The 23,118-nt window shown below is 43.7% G+C and overlaps 1 non-coding gene across 1 annotated transcript; it reads left to right on the top strand.

Moving 5' to 3' along the window:
- The first annotated feature begins 3,354 nt into the window (after positions 1-3,354).
- On the top strand, positions 3,355-3,576 carry LOC132002408 (small nucleolar RNA U3). The gene has a single exon (XR_009399886.1). It is a non-coding gene; the product is annotated as a small nucleolar RNA U3 (small nucleolar RNA).
- The last annotated feature ends 19,542 nt before the right edge of the window (positions 3,577-23,118 follow it).

Genomic DNA, 23,118 nt, shown 5'->3' with positions numbered 1-23,118 from the left:
ACCCTTCCTAGGACTGCCAGAATCTACAAAGTCTCCAACACACACACATACTTGTCCAAAAAGGCAAAACAACACCCTCGTTCGTGACACAGAATAGCAAGGCCCTGATGCCACAAGGCAGCTGCACTTACCCTTTCCTTTAGTTGTGATAGTGTCTCGGGTCTGACGTCCAGGAGCAGCTCTGACACTCCTTGGAAGTGAATTCCACTTGGGGTTGCCTGGGAACTCGAACTGAAAGCCTCCGAGTTTCAAACAGATCAATGCCAAGTCTTACCGCGTGGAGCAATCAATGACAGAAGCAAGTCAGAGGAGCCCCTCAGTTCTTCCTCCCACTCTGACAATATTGATGTTTAGATTTCTGCTTTAGGTTTTCTACATAAATGAGCTCAGAAGGATGTAACAGGAGACCACAAGCATCTTCTCCCATATCCTGTCCCCTTTCCCACTGTATCTAATTGCCTATGGAAGCCATTTGGAACTTCTTCAGAATGTCTCTCAGACTCAGCCTCATTCTCTTGCTTCAGCCTTCTTGCCACTGCACCTGTTCAGGTCCTTCTGGTCACTCAGGTGAACGAATTGGAATCATTTCAAAGTCCCTTCTTCAATCTAATTGAAATGAAATAAACTATCTCTTCATGGTTGTTTTCCTCAGTAGATTATGAGATCTATGGTCAGAGACCAAAGAATTAATTTCCCCAGAAATAAGTTTAGAGGGTCTACCATCTAAAGGCGTTTTATTAGGGACACCTGTGTGGCTCAGTCAGTTGTGTCTGCCTTCGGCTCAGGTCATGATCCCAGGGTCATAAAATCGAGCTCCACATGAGGCTCCCTGCTCAGCAGGGAGTTTGCTTCTCCCTCTCCCTCTGTTTCTGCCCCTGCTTGTGCTCTCTCTGGATCTATCATAAATGAATGAATGAATGAATAAATAAATAAATAAATAAATAAATAAATCTTTTTTTTTTTTAAAGTGGAGCATTTAATTAGCATTTATAGAAAGAATACTCATGCCATAATGTGCCCAGCATCTATAGTCATGATTAAATGTCACATGAACTATGAAGTATGTGGGCTTTGCTAACGTTTGAAGAGGGGGACCAAGCCAAAGTAGACATCTTGTCTGATAATTTGCGGGGGCAGTCTGCTGGCTTGTAAACTCCCTTTTATCTTAGTTAGGGGAGAGTCTGGAGTGGGTCCCTGTTAGACCCATCTCTACCCAGGTTCACCTGGCAAGTTAGTTGTGTTTCCTAAACACATCCACACCCAATTTTGTGGGCCTAAACACCCCCTGAACACTGACAAAAGTGTAACCAAAAAAGTTCTGTGAGGGCTGCAAAATCATTCCTAGTAGGAGAACCAGTAGTGATATCCTGTCTTAGTAACCTGTTCGCTATGACCTTGTGGGGAAAGGTGGAGAGGAGCAGATAGGACAGGGGCCCACACTGAGCCTCTGGGACCTATATACCACATGGATGTGCCTCCCCAGGCCTCTGTCATCCTCCTCACATCCTCTAAGTTGCCTAGGTAACACCCCCATCCCTTTGCCACAGAAAACTGCTCCGATTCTTTACAAGAGGAAGCAGTCCCAAGTTGCTGCTGTCTCTTCTTAAGTGCAAAATTAATGCCTTGGGCTTCAGCTGGATGCTTAATGGAAGACTTCCTCTGCCCAGCCTGCTGCTAGCTCTCACACAGAACAAACATGGGCCGGACATGTAGTAGAACACATGGGGACCCTCAATGCTTCTCCCCTCTTAGGCAGTGAAGTCTGCAGACAGAGGCAAGTTTCATCCTGAATTACCTAAGGACAGATGTCTCTCCGTGGTCAGTATTACTCATCTTCCAAAGATAATGTAGGCCAGTAACACAGGAGCAAAGTATTTTTCAGGCACTAACATGTTTTTCACCTGGCCCTATGATGAAAACTTTGGCATTATTGTGGTAAAGTAGTTTTTGTTTCCTTCCTGGATTTATTTCATCACAAAAGTCCCTTGTTAGTTGAGGATGTTTGTTTACTTCCTATGATAGAATTTGTTGATCCCCAAATCTCTCCCCAGATGGGGCGGGGGCGGGGAGGATCACTTTTTATCCTGCCACAGCAGTAAATAAAAACTTAAAAGTTCGCCTGTAGAAGTAGCAAGATAATTGCAAAGGGAATGTTTATGGATTCAGGGCCTTGATCTATGAAGCGTCCTTCAGAAACTGACATCTTCAATTTCAAAGGAAATTGTGAGATTCCTAACCAACATGTGTCTCTTTGCCTAGGGGCTAGACTTGTCCCCCTCCATTTCCAGCTCACTATCAGCAAGATGAAAGAAACCAATCTAAGATTTCTAGAAGATTCTTGGAATTCAATGTAATTCAATTAACATTAACATCTACTGAGTATCTGCTATGTGCAGTATTGAGTGATAAAAATGCAATTCTGTACCATTCAGGTAGAAATTCCCATGGTTTCTATAACCTGCTTTGAGAAAGGTTGACACAAACAGTATTATTTCTTTTGCCTTGTCAACCTAACACTAAAGGAAGAAAACATTTTCCCAAAATGATTTATCCTAAAAACCCTGAGCCCTACAGGGGATTCTCATGGGATAGGTCACTGGGGTTTACAGAAAAGCATTCCAAATTCCTTCTATGCTTTCATTCACTAGTGACTTCACTTAACCTTGACAGTGACAAAGAAACTTCTTGAAGGAAAAATAACTTTAAAAGAGAAAAAAAAAAAGGATTTGAACAATAATTCAATCTTAACATTCTTCCAGGAGGAAATATATGAGTATTTTAATGGTACCAGAAAATGTATTAAAAGAGGCTCAACTGGAAAAAGAAAATGTAACTTTTTCTTAAACTCTTTCAAATGACAGAAATTATTCATGGGAATCCAAAAAGGAGCAGTCTCTGAGGGTAAAACACTGCTATTTTACTGGTAGGTCTTTAGAAATACCCTAACTTTCCATTCATCCCTGTTCTAAGAAATCAACTTCCATGGGAAAATTCCAGGCTTAGGCAAAAGAGTCTATTTAACTTACATTATAATGCAAAATTTTGTCTGCCAGAGAACCTCCATCACCTATCAGGGTAGCCACTGCTTCTCTCTTTTTCTTTAAAATGATACATTACTGGGGTGCCTGGGTGGCTCAGTGGGTTGGGCCTCTGCCTTTGGCTCAGGTCAGGATCTCAGAGTCCTGGGATCAAACTCCGCATCGGGTTCTCTGCTCTGGCAGGGAGCCTACTTCCCCCTCTTTCTCTGCCTGCCTCTCTGCCTACTTGTGATTTCTGTCAAATAAATAAATAAAATGTTTTTAAAAAATAAGAATAAAATGATACATTACCAAATGTTTCTGAATTTTCAGATGCAAGATCATATTTTCAGGCATCATTTCTATAGTTACTAGAGAAGTTTCCCTGATCATGTAGAGCACTGGAAACCATGGGGAAAAGAGGTAGTGTTCTCTCCTGAGGGTTAAACTGTCTCTTACTGTTGCTTCTGCCACTGACATTCTTTTTTTCTTCTTCTTCTTTTTTTTAAGATTTTTATTTTCATTTATTTGACAGAGAAAGCAAGAGAGCACAAGCAGGCAAAAGCAGCAGAGGGAGAGGGAGAAGCAGTCTCCCCACTGAGCAGGGAGCCCAAGGTGGGGCTCAATCCCAGGTCCCTGGGATCATGAGCTGAGCTGAAGGCAGACCCTTAACAACTGAGCCACCCAGGCGCCCCTACCACTGACATCCATCACTGATGATCTTTCTTCTCTTCCTTTGTGAGAGGGAGGAGGAGAGTGGCTTTGTGAGAGAGAGCACCCTGAGTGGCTAAGAAGGTAGAAAGAAGGAAAGAGAGAGAAAGAGAGAGAAGGAAGGAAGGGAGGAGAGAGGAAAGGAGAGAGAGAGAAAGAGAGCAAGGAGGGAGGGAGGGAAGGAATTCTCAGTCGCATTGGCCCTTCTGCCTTGATTCTAATGTCAGATTCTAAATGAAATTTACACCAGTACGCACACAAACAGAGGCTGTATTTTTTTTTTTTTTAAGATTTTATTTATTCACTTGACAGAGATCACAGGTAGGCAGAGAGGCAGGCAGAGAGAGAGGAAGGGAAGCAGGCTCCCCGCCCAGCAGAGAAGCCGGATGCGGGGCTCAATCCCAGGACCCTGAGATCATGACCCGAGCCAAAGGCAAAAGTTTAACCCACTGAGCCATCCACGCACCCCCAAACAGAGGCTTTAGAAGTAAGAATCATTCTAGATGATTTTCCCTTTTCAATTTACCAAAAATACAAGTTTTGATTTTCTTGTTTTTGCTTTGGGTTTACATCTGAGGACATGGTGTCACCTGGTATTTATCGATCAGAACATAAATCCAGGTGACTTCCTTAATTCCCTTTCCCGTCTCCCCTATATCTGATTCAGGCACTTGTCCTTCGGCTCTGCCGCTGTATCACCATCCAAGCCGACTCCTGCTCCCGATGTCCATTGCTGCAGTCCAGGTCCCAGCCAGCAACATCCCACATGAGGACTGCCACTCTGGTTTCCTAAAATCTCTTCTCCTTCTTCTCTCGCTACCCGCTCCCCTAAAATGCATTATTGCCATAGTTATCAGGTTTACCTTCAAGAGCTTAAATCTGATCATGTTACTTGATATGGGAAACAAAAGCAGAAGAAAAATTATTATGTTTCCTTACTACCTACAGCCCATTGACAAGTCTTTGAAACAGGCAGAGAGACTTTCCTCCAGGGACACAACTGCTTCAATATTGATACTTTGCTAAGCCAAAAGACAATCTTATCCCAAACCCCAGGATCCTGTAAGTCTGTTTTAACATACAAAAACTGCTTCAGAAACTTTCTTTATCTCTACCGCCCACTCCACACCCACACCAAGATACATGTTGGCAATCATCCCCCAAGCAAACAATGCATTGATAAACATCCGAAGGGTCTCATGACTCAGGTTTTATTAGGCAGTAATAAATGACCTTTTCCCATCAATAGCTAGCCCCCTCAAGGTCCCCGAAACTTTGTTTCCAAAATTCCTTAGAGACTTACACTATCCCTAACCTCCTCCCAACTTGAAAGTATGTAATGGGCCACTTCTCAGGACCCCAGTACAACTCTTTCTGCCCACAGGTCCTATGCCTGTGCTTTAATAAAACCACCTTTTTTGCACCAAAGATATCTCAAGAGTTCTTTCTTCGCCGTCAGCCTCAAACCCTAACGTCTTTCCTACACCATTACTCTTCATCCCCTGGACATCTTCTGTGTCTCCCATTACACTAAAATAAAATGAGACTTTCTGGCCTAGAAGGCCCTGCATGATTTGGCCTACTTCTTTGACCTTCTTGTGTATTCCTCTCCCTTACTCACTGCTCCTAGCCTCTATCAAACAGTATTTCTCTAACCCAAACGTCAAACTTTTTCTCACCTCCGCACCTATGCAAATGCTGTTTATTCTTTCTGGAGGTCTCTTTAGATTCTTCTCATTGTCCTTTCTACCCCACAGGTGCTTCAAGGACTAGCACCAGAGGGATCACTTGGGACCTTATAAGAAAGAATCCCACTCTTAATCTCACAAAACAAACTGAGGGTTGCTGGGGGGAGGGGGGTTGGGGGAAAGGGGGTGGAGTTATGGACACTGGGGAGGGTATGTGCTATGGTGAGTGCTGTGAAGTGTGTAAACCTGGAGATTCACCTACCTATACCCCGGGGGATAAAAATATATTATATGTTTACAAAAAATAAAAAATTAAAAAGAAAAGAAAAGAAAGAATCCCAGGCACAACCCCCACCTACTAAATTATAATCTGCACTCAAACCACTTGATTCATATGCAAATTATAGTTAGAGAAGGTCTAGTTTATTACCTCCTCTGAAAGGCTTAGCTGACCCTCAATCCAAATTAGCTTCCCAGATCACTTGCCATTACACCTTGTATTTGTTTTGTTTTTTTCTTTTTTTAAGATTGTATTTATTTGACAGACAGAGATCACAAGTAGGCAGAGAGGCAGCCAGAGAGAGAGGATAGGGGGAAGTAGGCTCCTTGCTGAGCAGATCAAGCCCACCACCGGGGCTTGATCCCAAGACCCTGAGATCATGACCTGAGCTGAAGGCAGAGGCTTTAACCCACTGAGCCACCCAGGCACCCCTGTATTTGGTTTTTTTTTTTTTTTTCTGATGGCAGTTAACTTTATTTTTTTAAAGATTTATTTATTTATTTCAGAGAGAGAGTAGGGTGGGGAGGGACAGAGGGAGAGAAAGAAAGAATCCCAACCAGACTTCCCACTGAGCACGCCCAACGTGCTGCTCGATCCCATGACCCTGAGATCATGACCTGAGCTGAAACCAAGAGTCAGATGCTTAGCTGACTGAGCCACCCAGATGCGCTGGCAGTTACCTTTATTTTTATTTTTTTTTTTTTTAAAGATTTTATTTATTTATTTGACAGAGGGAGATCACAAGTAGGCAGAGAGGCAGGCAGAGAGAGAGGAGGAAGCAGGCTCCCCACTGAGCAGAGAGCCCGATGCGGGACTCGATCCCAGGACCCTGAGATCATGACCTGAGCCGAAGGCAGCGGCTTAACCCACTGAGCCACCCAGGCGCCCTGGCAGTTACCTTTAGATGAAAATATTTGTTAACTAATCCCTTTATTGGTTTTTCTCCACCAGAGTGTTAGCTCTGTGAAAACCAGGGGCCATGTTTATGTTGTCCCCTACTGTTTTCCCACCTAGCCTATCTCATCCATACATATTTGATAGATAAATGAATATTCAAATACAACTTAAATCTGAAGGAGGGAAGGACAGAAAGGAGGAAAAGAAGGAGAGAGGGACGGAGGGAAGGAGAGAAGAATGGCTGGCCTTGGAAGATGCAGGATAATAAATGAAATGGATTGCACAGGACTGCCAAGGATAGGATCACAGAGGTAAGTAAGACAAGATTACAGTGGGCTTCCAGTGTGGTGTGAATTCTACAGTTTGTAGAACACTGAAGATGGACGCTTTATATTTCCTATTGTACTGTCAGGAATATATCACCAATTAAGAGTCATTAGGAAGGAAAAAAGTATGTTAACAACATGTGTATAGTCAAAAACCTCCGTCCCATGTTTCTACTTTTTCTCACACGACAATTATGTTTATGATGCCTCTGAGACCAGATGTGTGTCCCCCCGCCCCCAATATCAAGCAATTCTGTAACACCAGCTGGGTGTCCTACAAGTTATCTCAATTCTGACATCTACCTGAAGATGGCATCAGATCAGGTAAAAGGTAAGTAAGTAATGGACGGCCCCCCATTTCAAATGCCAATTTTATATAGTAGGGTCACCAGGTTACCCACAACTTCTGTTTTATGTAACTACAATTAGAGGTCCCCATGACCTCCACCCCGTGGATTTGATTATTAGCAGAACAGCTTATAGAACTCAAGGAACTATATACATTTGCCAGGTTATTAAAAGATGTGATAAAGGGGGAGCCTGGGTGGCTCAGTGGGTTAAAGCCTCTGCCTTCGGCTCAGGTCGTGATCGCAAGGTCCAGGGATCGAGCCCCACATTGGGCTCTCTGCTCAGTGGGGAGCCTGCTTCCTCCTCTCTCTCTCTTTCTGCCTGCCTCTCTGCCTACTTGTGATCTCTGTCTGTCAAATAAATAAATAAAATATTAAAAAAAAAGATGTGATAAAGGACACATATGAACAGCCAGATAAAGACGTACATAGGATACTGTCAGGGAGGGTTCCAAGTGCTTCATCCTCCGAAATAGGTGAAGGTGTTCACCAGCGTGGAAGCTTCCCAAAGCCTATACTATTGAGACTTTATGGAGACTTCCTCATGTTAAGTGCATTTCTACTGAGAGTCAAATTAGGTAATTAAACATCGGAAGTTTGTGCCTTGCAAACAGTAGGCAATCAATACTTACTGAATGAATTAAGAAAAAAAATGGTTCCTTTTCCTCATCTCTTTTAGGATGGGTAACTCTATAAACAAATGTTAACACTCTCCTGGCCAAAGATAGATGCTGTGTGGTGAGAACATTGGGGAGCACAGTTGGAAGGGAGTCTGTTAGAGCATGCCATCCCTCCCCTTGGTGTGCAGAGCAAGGAACAAGGAAGGCCTGCATGGAGAGTGCAAGAGCTGGGGGCTGGCTCGCTGGCTCAGTCAGTAGAGCATGAGTCTCTTCATCTCGGGGTTCTACATTTGGGCACCCCGTTGAGTGTAGAGGTTACTTAAAAATAAAGTCTTCCTTCTGATATGAGGAATTTGAGAGGTAGGGTGGGGAATTGTGGGGGTAGGGAAGGAAAAAAAATGAAACAAGATAGGATCAGGAGGGAGACAAACGATAAAAGACTCTTAATCTCACAAAACACACTGAGGGGGTAGCAATTTTGCTCACCTCCTTCAAAAAAGGAGTGGGGTGGGGGTGGAGGGGAGGGTAGGGAGAGGGTGGCTGGGTTATGGACACTGGGGAAGGTATGTGCTATGGTGAGTGCTGTGAAGTGTGTAAGCCTGATGATTCACAGATCTTTATCCTTGGGGCAAATAATACATTATATGTTAATAAAAATAACTAAAAAAAAAGTCTTTAAAAAAAGAAAAAAAAAGAATGCAAGAGTTATTTAGTCACACCACACCCACCTAGTTTAATGCTCTGCTGTTGCCTTCTGAGGTTTTTAATAATTTTATCTTTGAACTTGGATTTTATACATTGACGGGACCAGGAGCATGTGTGTGAGTGGAGGAGATAGGTATGAGTGTCTCCGTGTCCTCACTGATCCATTTGCATGTCACATTCTTGATGTCCCATGAGCACAGCGTTACCAGGGATCTCCACAGTGCCCGGGAGTTCAGTACTCCTCAAGGCAAGGACAAGGTAAGTGAATTCTGTCTGTGAAGAGGGGATGGGCATCCAGAGTCCTGAGAGCACTGGCTCCCCAGTTGAACCAGAATTTGATTTGAATGGAGAAAGAAAGTAATGGTGCTCTAAATGTAAAGAATGTTAGTTACTTAACAAATGACTGAAGAACCCTATCATATCCTTTCTTATTCATGTTACTTCCCTGAATTAGTCAACCACCTGTGCAAAATATGATAACATAGAAAGAAAAGGAAAGATGAAAACCCAAAGTTCTTCCTGTTTTCAAGTCTTTTCTTCCTCGTCAGTAACCAAAGGCAGTGTTGATGGAATGTGTGTCTGTGTGTCTGCGTGTGTGTGTGTGTGTGTGATCTGATGAAATCCAAACATTGAGTTAGTTTTGTCTGGCACTTCCACTCTCCTGGTAGAGAACCAAACCTGCATGTGTGTCTGAGCCACGAGATAGAAACTATTTGGCATGTAAGTTTAATAATACTCTTATATTGGTCTTTAAAATGTACATTGAAGGAGGTGAGCAAAATGGGTGAAGGGAAGTAGGAGACACAGGCTTTCAGTTATGGAATGAAGAAGTCACAGGAATGAAAGGCACAGCATAGGGAATAGAGCCTGTGTTACTGGAATAGTGCTGTCTGCTGTCACATGGGAGCTTCCCTTGTCACGATCACAATATAACGTACAGACTTGTCAAGTCACCATGTTGGACGCCTGAAACTAACGTAACAGGTGTGTCAACTATACCTCAACTGAAAAAAGAAAGAGAAAAGGTCATTTCATAATATAAAGATGAAAGGTACATTGTATGATCATGATGTAACATTGTAATTTAGAATGACATTAAGTAGCAAATAAAAAACACCATCACAGGTTAAGAGGAAGAATGAGGCAGAAAGGAGAAAACTTCCTACTTTAAAAATGACTGCTTTTACTCTAACCTCTAACTTGCTTCTGGCTATGGTCTGCAAGCTTTCTCTCAAGGGGCTTTTCTTAAATGAGATGATGACCTTCCTCTCTACCCTCTAAACCACCATGAACTATTTGAATATACAGAGTTGAGTACTTTCTCCATCTGCTGTGATTTCCCCTTGAGGTGAAAGTATCCTCATTAGCCAAAGCTTCTCTGAATGGAATAGCAGCCTAAAGCTTGGAAGGCAACTGTTTTCTGTTCCCTACAGGCTAAACCAAGGCTTGTTCAGACCAGAACCACCTGGCAACCACCAGTTAGACACGCAGATTTAAAGTTTAACTTTACACAAACAGTGCAGTGCCGTCCAGGGCAAGGTCCACAGAGACAGGTCCCGATACCCTTACCTTTTAGTGTCTTGATGGCTCTGGATCATTGAGAACTTTAGGTCTTGACCTCCAGAGGGAGATTTCAAAGAGATAACACTTCTTCTCACTGGTAGACCTCATGGTCTGCAGCCAGTTGGGTAGCCAAAACTATTTATCCTACAGAACTCCTCAACCACAAAGTCCCAGGGGGAGGAAACTATGGGAGGCAGAGGGTGAGTTTCTCAATTGCACCTGAAAGGCTGCATGCTGGCTGGTGGGAACCCTGGCACCAGAAATCAGAAGCTCTCTTCCTATCATGCATGTGACCTGGGCCAAGACACTCGCCATGTCTAGGCCTCTTCCCCCTCATCTATGAAGTGGGAGTGATGATACTTACACCACCTGCTTCATGAGGTTGTTGTGAAAAGTAGAATATGGGATATTTTTATGGGAAAGTGCTTTTTAAACAATAACAACAACAACAACAACAAAAAACAGTAGAAGCATGTCCACAGTCCTAAAGCTGTTAAAGATGAAGGGCTTCAAAACATTTTCAAATGAATGTTTCCAGGAACTTAACAAATCATTATTAAGCACCCACCGTTGGTCAGGTTCAATTCTAGGCAACAGAGAAACGATGGTGAACAAAAATGGGCAAAAAGCTCTCTTGGTGTCATATTTGCCATTTGTTCAGCAGGGATAATAGCTGTGAAAGAAAGTAACAGTGGAGGGGCAACTTGTCATCGGAGCCTGTGGCAGATTGTTATGGTCGTGACACCTGAGCTGTCAGACTGTAATGTGTCCCCATCTTCTTGCCATGGGGTGTGCTGTCCCTGACTTGTTCATCAGGAACCCAGGCCTGGAGGAGCCCCAAAGCTTCCATTCTTGATCTTAGTCCAACATTTGTGATGGACTAGACCATAAACGAATGGGATTTTCCTGAAGAGAGAGGCCCCATACCAGCAGACTGAGGCCCAGGCATGGGGGGAAGGCCATTAGCACACCCCTGGGTTCAGATGATTGCAGCTCTTCAATGACCCCAGGGAACCGAGCAAACCCACAGAATTGTGAGAAATAATATCCTCCACAGGGGCTGTGTTTGCAGATGGGGCCTCTAAGGAAGTCCCGGAGGCTCACTGAGCTTGTGAGCACTCACCAAGGAGAGGCCATGTGAGGACACGGCAAGAAGGCGGTTGTCTGCAGGCCAGGAAGAGAGTTCTCACTAGAAACCAAATTGGCTAGAACTTTGATCTTGCACTGAGATCCTCCAGAGCTGTGAGAAAATACATTTCTGTTGTTTAAGTCACCCAGGCTATGGTATTTTGTTATGGCAGTCCAAGCTGACTAAGACAGAAGCCACGCAGATATCTGCAGGAGAACATTCCAGCAGAAGCAACAGCTGGGATAAAGGTGCTGAAATGCAGGCGAGCTGAAGGCTGTAATGCCAGAGCACAGGAAATAGGGCCCTGAGTTGGGGTAGAGAGGGAAAGGGTATGCAGATCAGTAGGCCCTTGAAAGGCTTTGTCTTTTACTTGAAGTTAAAAGGAAAGTCTGCAGAGTTTGGAGGGATGGAGCGGTATGCTTTCAAAAGCCATGCATTTCTGTAATATTTGACTTTTATGTAACAATGAACATGTGTTACTTTTGTAATCAGAGAAAAAGACGAAAAAGACACAGGCCATTTAGAAGACTCCATGAGAGCCAGCTAACAAGTACAAGCTGTGTCCTTTAATGCCAACATGTGGGCACAGAGAAAAGCAGGGAGAGGCAGAGGGGGGGTGGCCGTTGGTGGGGGTGATGGGTTGCAGCTGATGAGAAGTACCAGTCTCATCGGGCCACTGGCCTTGGACTCTTTGAGGATTTGTCCTGTGCTCTGATTCTTCTCCCACTGGGGAACTGCAGCTCTCTGGAACGGAGCTGGGCCAAAGATGGGGGCGGGGAGCCGAATATGGGGCAAGAACAGAGACTAAACCATGGACTGAATTCTTCCTTGAAAGGAATCTGATTTCTTCCTTGAAAGGAATCTGCGGTAAATCTGATTTACCGCAGCACTCAGCACATTGCCCTGCTTCTGTAGGCCAAGAGCCAGATGATTCCTTGAAGAAATGAATGAACTGACCTGTTAGGCTGCACCCTACTCTCCCCTCCTCACCCCTCTTCTTTGTTAGTACAGCTGAATTCTAAAGGGGATCTTTAAATCAGAGACCACGTTGTGGAAGGTGGATCGTTGACATAATAAAATGAAGGCTTAAGCTTTGCGTATACCTCATGATCTGTGTCTGGTTCAAAAACATGTAACAAATTGAGCTGAACCTTCAAGCGAAGCTGAGATCTCACAGGCTCTCAGATAACACTTTACATCGCGCCATCGTTTATATCTAAGTGTGGACTGAGATTGGCGGAGTTCAAAGGGCGATGGAAAGACTGGATGAGTTGTGTTGTCTTGCAAACACCCATTCACTTTTTTTTTTTTTCTTCTTCTTTGGCTGGCAGAGGGATGGATGAATAGACAAGGATGCTCAATGCAAGCCTGGACTTTTTAAATGAGCATTCTGTTTAAAGTGCAAATGTGCTTTGCTATAAGCAACAGATGCATTTCATAAATATTACGTATAACCCACTTCTTTTTCTGAGTTCTAGAGGAACTAACTCTGCTGAACAGAAGGAAAGATTCTTTGTGTTTTGTGAATGACCACCCCCTTAATCATCTGTTCTGTAAATTTGGCATTTCAAGGATCAGGTATTTTATAAAAACTCTTTGAAGGAAACAATGACCAATTATTTCTGATACAGTGATTTTTTTTTTTCTTCTTCAATAGATTAGAAAAATTTGACTATGTTCAGCCCCACTGACCTGTCTTAGGGCAAGTTTCAAGTTAATGAAAAAGAAATGCAAAATCAGATCAGCCCAGAGGAGGGTGGGGCCCAGAATATGCCATCCCAAAATACGCCACTTTGGTATAAGGATTATTTTGAGCTGAAGGCAATTGAGGGGAAGCAGATTTTTTAAAAAAAGCTTTCTGCCCACACCTATTTCCCTAAAAGTAGGATGTAAATTTCCAAACGTCCCCTGTCTCTTCTCTCTACCAGGAAGAAGTTAATCACTGGAGACAACTCTAGACCCTTATCATAAGCTCAGAGATAGCACCAGAGAAATCTACAAAACAATCTTTGCTAAAATTACCTCTTATTTATCATTCATTTCCCCATACATTTGCCTTTTCACAATTTGCCACCCATAGAAGCTCAAAGTCCTTTTGTTTCTTTGACACTTCACTAAACATATATTGTTCTTCTGTTAATATGCTATACAACCAACAAAACAAAAAGACAACATATTATGGGAGATGACATTTGCAAATGACATATCCTATACAAGGGTTAATATCCAAAATATGTAAAGAACTTATACAACTCACACCAAAGAAACACAAATAATATAATTAAAAAATGAGCAGAAGACATGAGTAGACATTTCTCCAAATAAGACACACAGATGGCCAATAGACGCATGAAAAGATGCTCTATATTACTTATCATCAAAGAAATGCAAATCAAAACCACAATGAAACAACACTTCACACCTGTCAGAATGGCTAAAATCAAAACTCAACAAATGATGAGTATTGGAGAAGACGTGGGGGCAAAAGGAGCTCTCGTGCACTGTTGGTGGGAATGCAAACTGGTGCAGCCACTATGAAAAACAGTGTGGAATTTCCTCAAAAAATTAAAAATAGAATTATTGTATGATCCAGTGGGTATTTACCCAAAGAATATGAAAACACTAATTCGAAAAGATATATGCACCACAATTTTTATTGCAGCATTATTTACAATAGCCAAATTATGGAAGCAACTCAAGTGTCCATCAATAAATGAATGGAGAAAGAAGATGTGGTATACATATACAATGAAATATTACTCAGCCATAAAAAAGGATGAAATCTTGGGGCAACAGCATGGATGGACTTAGAGGGTATAAGTGAAGTAAGTCAGTTAGAGAAAAAGAAATATCATGGATTTTGGCCATATTTGGAATTTAGGACACCAAATAAATGAACAAAAGAGACAAACAAAGAGTCTGTGACTTTTGATCTCCGGATCATGAGCTCAAGCCCCACCTTGGGTATATAGCTTACTTAAAAAAAAAAAAAAAAAGAAAAGAAAAGGAGAGATGAGGAGCCTAGGTGGCTCAGTCGTTTGTGCATCTGACTCTTGGTTTCAGCTCAGGTCATGATCTCAGGGCTGTGGGATTAAGCCCCAAGTTGGGCTCCCCTCTGAGCAGGGAGTGTGCTTGAGATTCTCTCCCTCTCTCTCTGCCCTCTACCCTGCTCACATGCTCTCTCTCAAATAAATAAATACATCTTTAGAAAAAGGAGAGAGGCACCTGGGTGGCTCAGTGGATTAAGGCCTCTCTGCCTTCGGCTCGGGTCATGATCCCAGAGTTCTCTGCTCAGCGGGGAGCCTGCTTCCTCCTCTCTCTCTGTCTGCTGCTCTGCCTATTTGTGATCTCTATCTGTCAAATAAATAAATAAAATCTTGAAAAAAATAAAAATAAAAATAAAAAAAAGAGAGAGAGACAAATCAACAACAGCAACAACAAAACCAGACTAAAACACAGAGAACAAACTGGTGGTTACCAGATGGGAGGTGGGTGGGAGAATGGGTGAAATACATGAAGGGACTTAACAGTATGCATATCATGATGAGCGCTGAGTAATGTATGGAACAGTTGAATCACTACTGTACAACTGAAACTAATCTGACGTATCTCAGTTACACAAGAATTTTTAAAAAATGCAATACCAACACAATTCCATCTATCCCTTTCAGTTACTCATCTCTGGGTGCCCCTGTGCATATGTACCATACACTTGTTAATAAACATCTGTTGATTTCCTCTTGTTAGTGTCTTTTGTCAGTCTAACTTTCAGGGCCAGCTCAATGAACCTGATGAGGGAGCAGGAGGCTGGCTGAGGACAAAGCAAAAGCTGGCGCCTTGCACCCCTCTTCACCCGCTCCCCTCCATATGTGTAGCATTCCTCAGGCACCCCTGACTGCCATAAAACGATAAATCGTTAACTTGCAGGGATCGCAATCCTGCAGAACAGGAATCTCCCTTGCTCTACAAGATGTCCTAGAGACCTAAACAGGGAGGTTACCTGATCAATAGCACAAATTTCCAGAGGCAAATAACTCTTGGTTCCTGAAGCCCTAATGTCTCCCTCCCACCATAAACTGGAGGAGACTGGGGTAGAAGGGAATGTAAATGATAGCTGGATCATAATGCTCCACCAAGAATCTCCCAATTATCTTGATGTTAATGCCTGACCTAAAGACGACACTGATCAGGCCATAAGGGCAAAGACTCCCCCCCCCACCCCTTGTAGGCCCCCCCTAGCATGTGAGAACTCTGTTGAAACCTCCCATCCCTTCACCACCTCCCCTCAACCGTGGGGTATATAACATGCCCACCTTCACAACCCGGGGCAGCAGCTCTTCCTGCCCACGGGTCCTGTCCCCGTGCTTTAATAAACCACCATTTTGCACCAACGACGTCTTAAGAATTCTTTCTTTAGTCGTCGGCTCCGAACCTCCTCACCCCACCGAACCTGACCTAGGTTCTGGGACTTCATCAAACCTAAGATGGGTGGAGGGAAAACAATTTTTTGTCCTCCCCTATATCAGTAACCAATTCCTTATCCTTTACACAATTAAAAGAGTCAACATTCCTTATCAAGGACTCAATAAATGAGCCTAAGACACAGTTCTTTGCAGCTAGTTATTCTTCAGAAATCTGTCTTCAGGCCTTTGGCCAGATGGGTCATCGAGTCTGACCCACGCTTAGAGAACTACTTAGAAACATTCATAACCAACCGAAGAGGGTTCCTAATAATACATAGTCTGGCTACTCTGATTTGCTGAACAAAATAAACAAGTTAATGAATGTATGAAAAGCTGCTTGTGAGACATTAAGTCCCCAGTGACTTGCCATTGCTGACTTTTGAAAGGAGAGAAAGGCACAATCTGTTCCTACTTGGGCAGTGTCTATTTTCTTAGCTCTAGCATAATATTACATTTGAATAGCTTTATTTTCCAGATTTTTTTTTCTTTGCCTATGGACATATCCTCCAAATATTTAGAACCTTCATTAATGCAAACCATTAAAATTGATTAAGCACCCAACATGCTAGACACCTTCCTAAGTGCTTCATGTGTGTTAACTCACCAAATCCACACAATGCCATGAGGTGAACAGTGTCTTTAACCTCATTTCACAGATGAGGAAGCAGAAGCACACCCATGTGAAGTAACTTGCCTCCAGGGCAGTTCCAGAAGCTGGAGCTCTCACCACCACACTCCGCAGTTTCTCAGTCCCAGGGACAAAGAGCAAGTGGTTAAACTATTGGCAGAAGGCTCTATTTATAAGCGGGGAATCAAAGCTGAGGCCAAGGATTAATTTCATTTCATACAATCAAAAAAGCAACTAAGTTCTAGCAAGGAAGAACTCAGTTTGAGTAGTTAGTGGGCTACCTCTTGCAATCTTCCCAAAAGCAGCTGCACCAGGGTCCTGATTCACTGTCACTGAGCGCCGGTGTTGTTTCCCATGTCTTTAGCTCTGGCTGCTGGAAGAACTGAGGCCATACCTAGATGTGTCATTGGGCTAATTTTATTCTGTAAATAATAGAATAACTGTTTACAATATTTTAAAACATCCCCACCTTTTTCCAGGCCTCCTCTGGGCTCCTTCTGATTGCTCCATCTGCATACTTTCTTGGTCACCACTAACTCTAAATTTAGTCCTGGTGAATGAGAAGAGTCTTCTGCTTATATTGTCTATATTAGCTGTTTTATCTTGTTAAGAGCTCTGCTCACTTTTACGAGGGGTCGACAATACAGAACACACGATTTCCAAATGGAATTTCATGTTTTGGTTAAAATTTACTCTCTGGCAAATTGAGCTCACTTTTTTTTTTTTTTTTTTTTTTGGTCAGAGTGAGTGAGCATAGGCAGACACAGTGGCAGGCAGAGGCAGAGGGAGAAGCAGGCTTCCCGCTGAGCAAGGAGCCCCATGTGGGACTTGATCCCAGGACGCTGGGATCATGACCTGAGCCGAAGGCAGCCGCTTAACCAACTGAGCCACCCAGGCGTCCCTATTATTATTATTTTTAAAATATTTTATTTATCTATTTGACAGACAGAGATCACAAGTAGGCAGAGAGGCAGGCAGAGAGAGAGAGGGAGGTAGGCTCCCTGCCAAGCAGAGAGCCGATGAGATGCGGGGCTCCATCCCAGGACCCTGGGATCATGACCTGAGCGGAAGGCAGAGACTTTAACCCGCTGAACTACCCAGGCACCCCCGAGCTCACTTTAGGTAAGATATTAGAATAAATTACAATAAATAAGGAACAATTACAAAGGATAAGAAAGGCCAAGGGGAAAAACAACAACAACAACAACAGTTTGGGGGTTTGAAATGTAAATCCAAAGGAGGGGCGCCGGAAGGGGTGGGAATGTTAGTTTCCTCAACTTTTTACATTCTTTCTTCTAAACAATTTCTTCCAGTAAAACTGGTTCTTTCTCCCCAGGGACCACAAATATCTGATTCTTGTCCTAGCCCAGATGGTGGAGTACAGTGACCGTCAACAGAAGAAAGAGCTCCAGTAAAAATAAAGGTCAGGAGATGCAGGCGCCGGGTGCCGCCTGGGTTGGTAACAGCTTGAGAATCTGTCTGAAATGCCACGCTGGAAAGAAAAGTCACATCTGCCCCGAGGGCCCAGCAAATGTTACAGTGTTTTCCTGCACCCACCTTTCTGGACCTGTTGAATGTCACTCTTCACCACATTTACTCTCTGCATCAAGTGGTTAAGACAGAGCTTTCTCATTTCTGAGTAAACGACTATGAGTAAAGACGGTCATGCCTTGAACATTTAGCGAGGGGAGATAATTACGTTACCTTGGGTGGATTGCCCTCTCATGACTGTCAGACAGCCGAATGGAGGAAACAAGTCGGAACGCTCAGGACAGATGCTGAGACACATCAAAAACCTCTATTACTAAAGAATGAAGGAAAACCTTAGCTTGGGGCAGATTTACATAACCAGATGTCAACACAGCTTTCACAACCTCTTTCTGAAGTGCTGACAGAGCACCAGACATGTGCCGTGTAGTTTGGTGGGAGAGCATAGCTCTGGCTCTGCTCACACTTGAGTTTGAGGCGGCTGTCTGCTGCTTACAATGTGGAACTAGAGCCGGTCTGACTCCGTTTATTCACCTCTTTAATGGGGATATTTGATTCTCTTGGTGGTCTGGCGAGGCTCGAATGAGATAAACTATGCACATTATCTAACAGTGCCCCTGTCTCCTGCTGGCTGGGTGACCCGGGGAAGGCTGCCTAAAACCTCAGTTTCCTCCTCTGTCAAATGGGGATGATCCACACCTCCCAGGTTTGCTGTGACAAGTAAGTCAAAGTCAAGGGCCCATCTAGTATACAGTCTGAGCTCTTATTGCTACTTATATTGGACAATACTTATATTGTCCATTCCATGTCCAAAGGTCTTCTTTCACCTTCGGACATGGAGACCTGAAACACACAATCCCCTAAATGATAACGGTTACTTCGAACTGCGAAGTGGAAGGTGTAATCTTGTATATGCATTGACTACTTCACAGGCCAGAATGAAAATACTGACTTGGACTGAATTTGCTGCCTAGCGTGATGATAAATTAATAGCAGACTGTGTTTGCTCACCATTTATCTCCAGTGAGCTCTGGGCACTGTCTCTGGGCATAATCTTCACAACATCCTGGTGAAGAGGAGATGATGAGTGATTTAATCACCATCTTCAAGATGATGAAGGATGCAGGATTGTCGTCTGGCTGGTGACCAGCAGTTTCCACCACCACCCAAGCCAGAAAAAGAGCTGGCAGGCCTAAGTCGTGGGAAGATTTGGGTTAAACCCCTGGAGATAGATTTTGACGAGATTTCCATTCAGGCAGTACTTTGGTTCAAAGTCCTGAATTATGGGGCTACTACTGAATTAGAGTTCCCCGGTGGAAAATTGAAAACATAGGTTTCTTTACAGTTTATACACAGCTTGGCTTAACACCTGGGTGAGTCTTTTGGGCGGGTCTTCCCCTGAAATGACTCCAGCCAATTTCCGTGCCAGGCGATTTGGCTGTTTCCCAGGGACATTCTGGAAAGGCTCAAATGAGCATGTTATCCCATGGTTGAGTGAACTTTAAGCAGCTAAACCCAGACGCCCAGTCTGAAGGTGAAACAATGCAATAGAGTAGTTTAGCTACCTGGACTTGTGGAAGGATATCTATGGTCTGAGCACAGGCACGGATGTCATTGGAACAGTTATAGGACTTTCAAAAGCCTCAGACTCCTGAGAGAATGATCTCTATTCCCACCACCTCTTCAAGCAGTCAACAAAAGCAGCGTGACTACCATGTTCCCTTCCTATGGTTACCATAGTGATATGAATGCTACGGTTGCTGGCAGGAGCAGAAGGGAGGCATGGAAATTGGTATAAGCCACAAGCACCAGCAAAAACCCAACTCTTCCCCAAGGAGAGCCCAGTGAGAGAGGCAGAACCCACTGGTGGTACAAACACCCGTCACCAGCACCGTCCTCTTCCCAGCTCCTGATAGTGACCGGCTGACTTGTTCTTGACAGGTGTGTTCTTTAGGACAGGTTTTACTATGCCTATAAATCACCTGGGTATCATTTTGTTAAAATAGAGACTTTGAATCCATTGGTCTGGGTAAGGATCTGAGATTCTGCATTTCTGAGAAGTTCCCTGCACAGCAGTTTGAGTAGCGAAGTCTTTGGTGGGATTCGCATGAATGAGAACCCTTAAGGAATAGAGGCTTCAACAAGACAAGAGTTTACTCCTCCTTTATGTAACCCTGCTCTTTGAAGTTGCCAGGAGCCCGATCCACTGTCCTACTGCTGGGCCATACCTGCTTTGTTGCCCTGCCTCTGCAGTCTACACTGGGCTCACTTCTAAAACCTGCAAATTAACCAGCAGCCATGGAGAAGGGGATGGCATGCCCTTCCCTTTCAGGGCCTAATCCAGAAATTGCACATTCCCCCCTCTATTATTTTGGCTAGAATTTAGTCACATGGCCACATCTAGCCCCAAGTAAGATTGGGACATATTTTACCTTATGCATATTTTATGCTGTGCTGCCAGGTGTGCATCCATACCAAGGAAAAGAGAGAATGCATAGTGGGAGACACTAGCAATCTCTGTCATAGTTGGGGATAAAAACAATGGCGACACTGGAATGTTATTGAGTCCTTACTCTCTGGCAGGCACAGCGCCTTAAATGAATTGCCTCATTCAATCTTTACAAACAAAACAAAACAAAACAAAACAAAACAAAACAACACTATTGGTAGATATTCTTCTTGTTCCCATTTTACAGATAAAGAAACTGAGGTTTAGGGAATTTAAGTAGTTTGCTGCAGTCAGGATTCAAATCCAGTCACTGTCACTCCAGAGCCTGGAATCTTAGGAGTAGGAAAGGACTGATGATAGAAACAGCAGGTGGGGCCAGGCTGTTTCAACCCTTAGAGGGCCCCCAGCTGTGGGACAGCAGTGGGTCCTGAGTCTACAAGACGAATCCCGCAGGACTGACTACACCAACAATCTTGTGCATTCCACTGAGAAAGACAATGTATACATCATATTTCCAGAGGCAGAAGAATGAAGGCGTCCTCCTTTAGGGTTTAAGATTTATGAACCAAGAAGATTATTATTCCCCTCATGTTGGCAGCATGGCTGTCACCTCAGGCTATCCCAGGCTTGAGAGGTGATGGTCTGTGGCCCTGCTGTGGTCTGTACCGCCCCCTCCCCCAGCAGCAGACGCTACCCTGAGTACCTGGAGCTTTTGTCCTAGGAGAGCCACAGCTGGCCAGGACCAGATGGGACCACTTCTCGTGTCAGTCACAAGTTAGAGGACATTTGAAAACTGTTTTCCAAAGTTCTCCCCCCTCCTTCTTCTTTTCATAAAAAGGGCTTTTTGTTAGTACAGCCTTTGTTTGGGGATTCAGTTGATAAAGGGACCATTTTATTGGAATGAATTACTGACGCAAGTGCTGCCAGAAACCCTAGCGAGAGGCCAGCACTCTGGCTCTTATTCAGCAAGGTGAATGGAAACAGCTACTGGGCATCGGTATCAAGGGCACTTTGGAGTTCACTGCCATCAGCAACTTCAAGCTCAGTTGCTGGTTGACTCTGAGTTTAGGGGAGGCAGTCAGAGAAAGCGCTAGCAAAAAAGTATTAGACTTTTTCTTTTCTGTATGAAAAGTGTCAAATGGGCAGAACTGCTGGCCATAGCTTATCTAGAATGAACTCTTTCTACCTATTATTAAACTGCTAAATCTCCACTACAAAGACTGGGGTCCCTATAACAATCCCAGTTCATTCTTCTGACTCCCTAGAAAAGTCACTTTTCTCTACTGAGCCAAAATGAAAGCTGGGGGGAAAAAAGTCAAACAGCCAAAAGTAAACCTCAGACTTTGTGGGACTCACACAGACACAGAACATTTAAAGATTCTTTAAATTAATTCTCTTCAGATGGTGTTCAGAGGTCTTTGGAAAAAGATACGAAAATCCCGGTAAGCCAAAACGCGTGCATTCTAACTTCTCTCCCATGTCTGGTGCATGCAAGTGCCAACGGAAATTCCTGAACACATGGACTGACGGTGTATTTCTCCATAATCTCATCTGCTGTTTTGTTGAGACTCCAAGACCAAGTATATTTAAAGTCTGATAGATGAACCAGCATTTCTTGGGCCACCTCTTTTAAAATACTGCTATTTGCAAACAGTGGCAAGGGATGAGGCACTTCAACCAATTCACCATGAACTCTTCAGAGTTCAAGGAAATCATTAAGGGCTGATAAAGTCAACAGTAGTTCGGGTAAGAGAAAAGGTCCCCCTTGATGTTGTTTGAAGACCTGTAACGCCAATCAGTTCTAAGCGACTGAACCCCAAGTATTGATTAGGAAACAGGTGCCCACGGGCAGTGCCAGCTGTCAAGCTTGGCAGTGTCACACAGACCGGCTCCTACAGATCTCTCTGAAAAACAAGACGAACAGTGGCAGTCCTGCCATTTTTGTTTTCAAAAACAACACGCACTTGTTTTAAGAAAGAAAGACGAGTTTTCTAGGCTGTAAAGCAAGGGTCATAAGATCTGGCCTGTTTATGTCACAAGCAAGATAATGAAGCATCCTTTTTTTTTTTTTTTTTTTTAAGATTTAATTATTTATTTGAGAGAGAGAGACACAGCACGAGACAGATCACAAGCAGGGGGAGCAGCAGAGGGAGAAGGAAAAGCAGACTTCCCGCTGAGCAGGGAGCCCAATGTGGGGCTCAATCCCAGGACCCCAGGATCATGACCAGAGCCGAAGGCAAACACTTACCCAACTGAGCCACCCAGGTGCCCCTGAAGCATCCTTCTAAAAATGGTGTACCCATGTCTGATGCCGGCATTACTATGCAGGGAGAACAGCGCCCTGTGTGGCTGGTGGGAAGGACGCGTTCAGGAGAGTTTACAGGCCGAGTTTTTAAGTGCAAAACCTAGAGGAAGCTCCTCTCTAAGTGTGTCCCCGCCCAACCACAGTTCATTCACAGATTCCATATGCCGTCTAGATTACCATTACAATCACTTGTATAATTTGCATTACTAACATCCTCTCCCCCATCTTGCCAACAGTTCCTGCCCATTTGACATTTTTTATGTATAAAGGAAAAAGTCTTCTATTTTAGTGCTAGCACTTTCTCTGACTGCCTCCCGTAAACTCAAAGTCAACGCAACTAACCTTGAAGGTGCTGATGGCAGTAAAGCTCCAGCAGCCAAGGATTCAGACTCATTCCAACAGTGAATTCCCAGTTCTCTGGACCAGGTAGGCACAGAGTAGGTGCATAATACTACTGAATACATCAGTGAATACTGAAGAGAAATGGAAGGTACGGACATAA

The sequence above is a fragment of the Mustela nigripes genome, chromosome 14, assembly GCF_022355385.1.
Source record: "Mustela nigripes isolate SB6536 chromosome 14, MUSNIG.SB6536, whole genome shotgun sequence".
Taxonomy (NCBI): domain Eukaryota; kingdom Metazoa; phylum Chordata; class Mammalia; order Carnivora; family Mustelidae; genus Mustela; species Mustela nigripes.
Note: the sequence above shows the minus strand (reverse complement) of the source record. Positions and strands in the feature narration are given on the sequence as shown.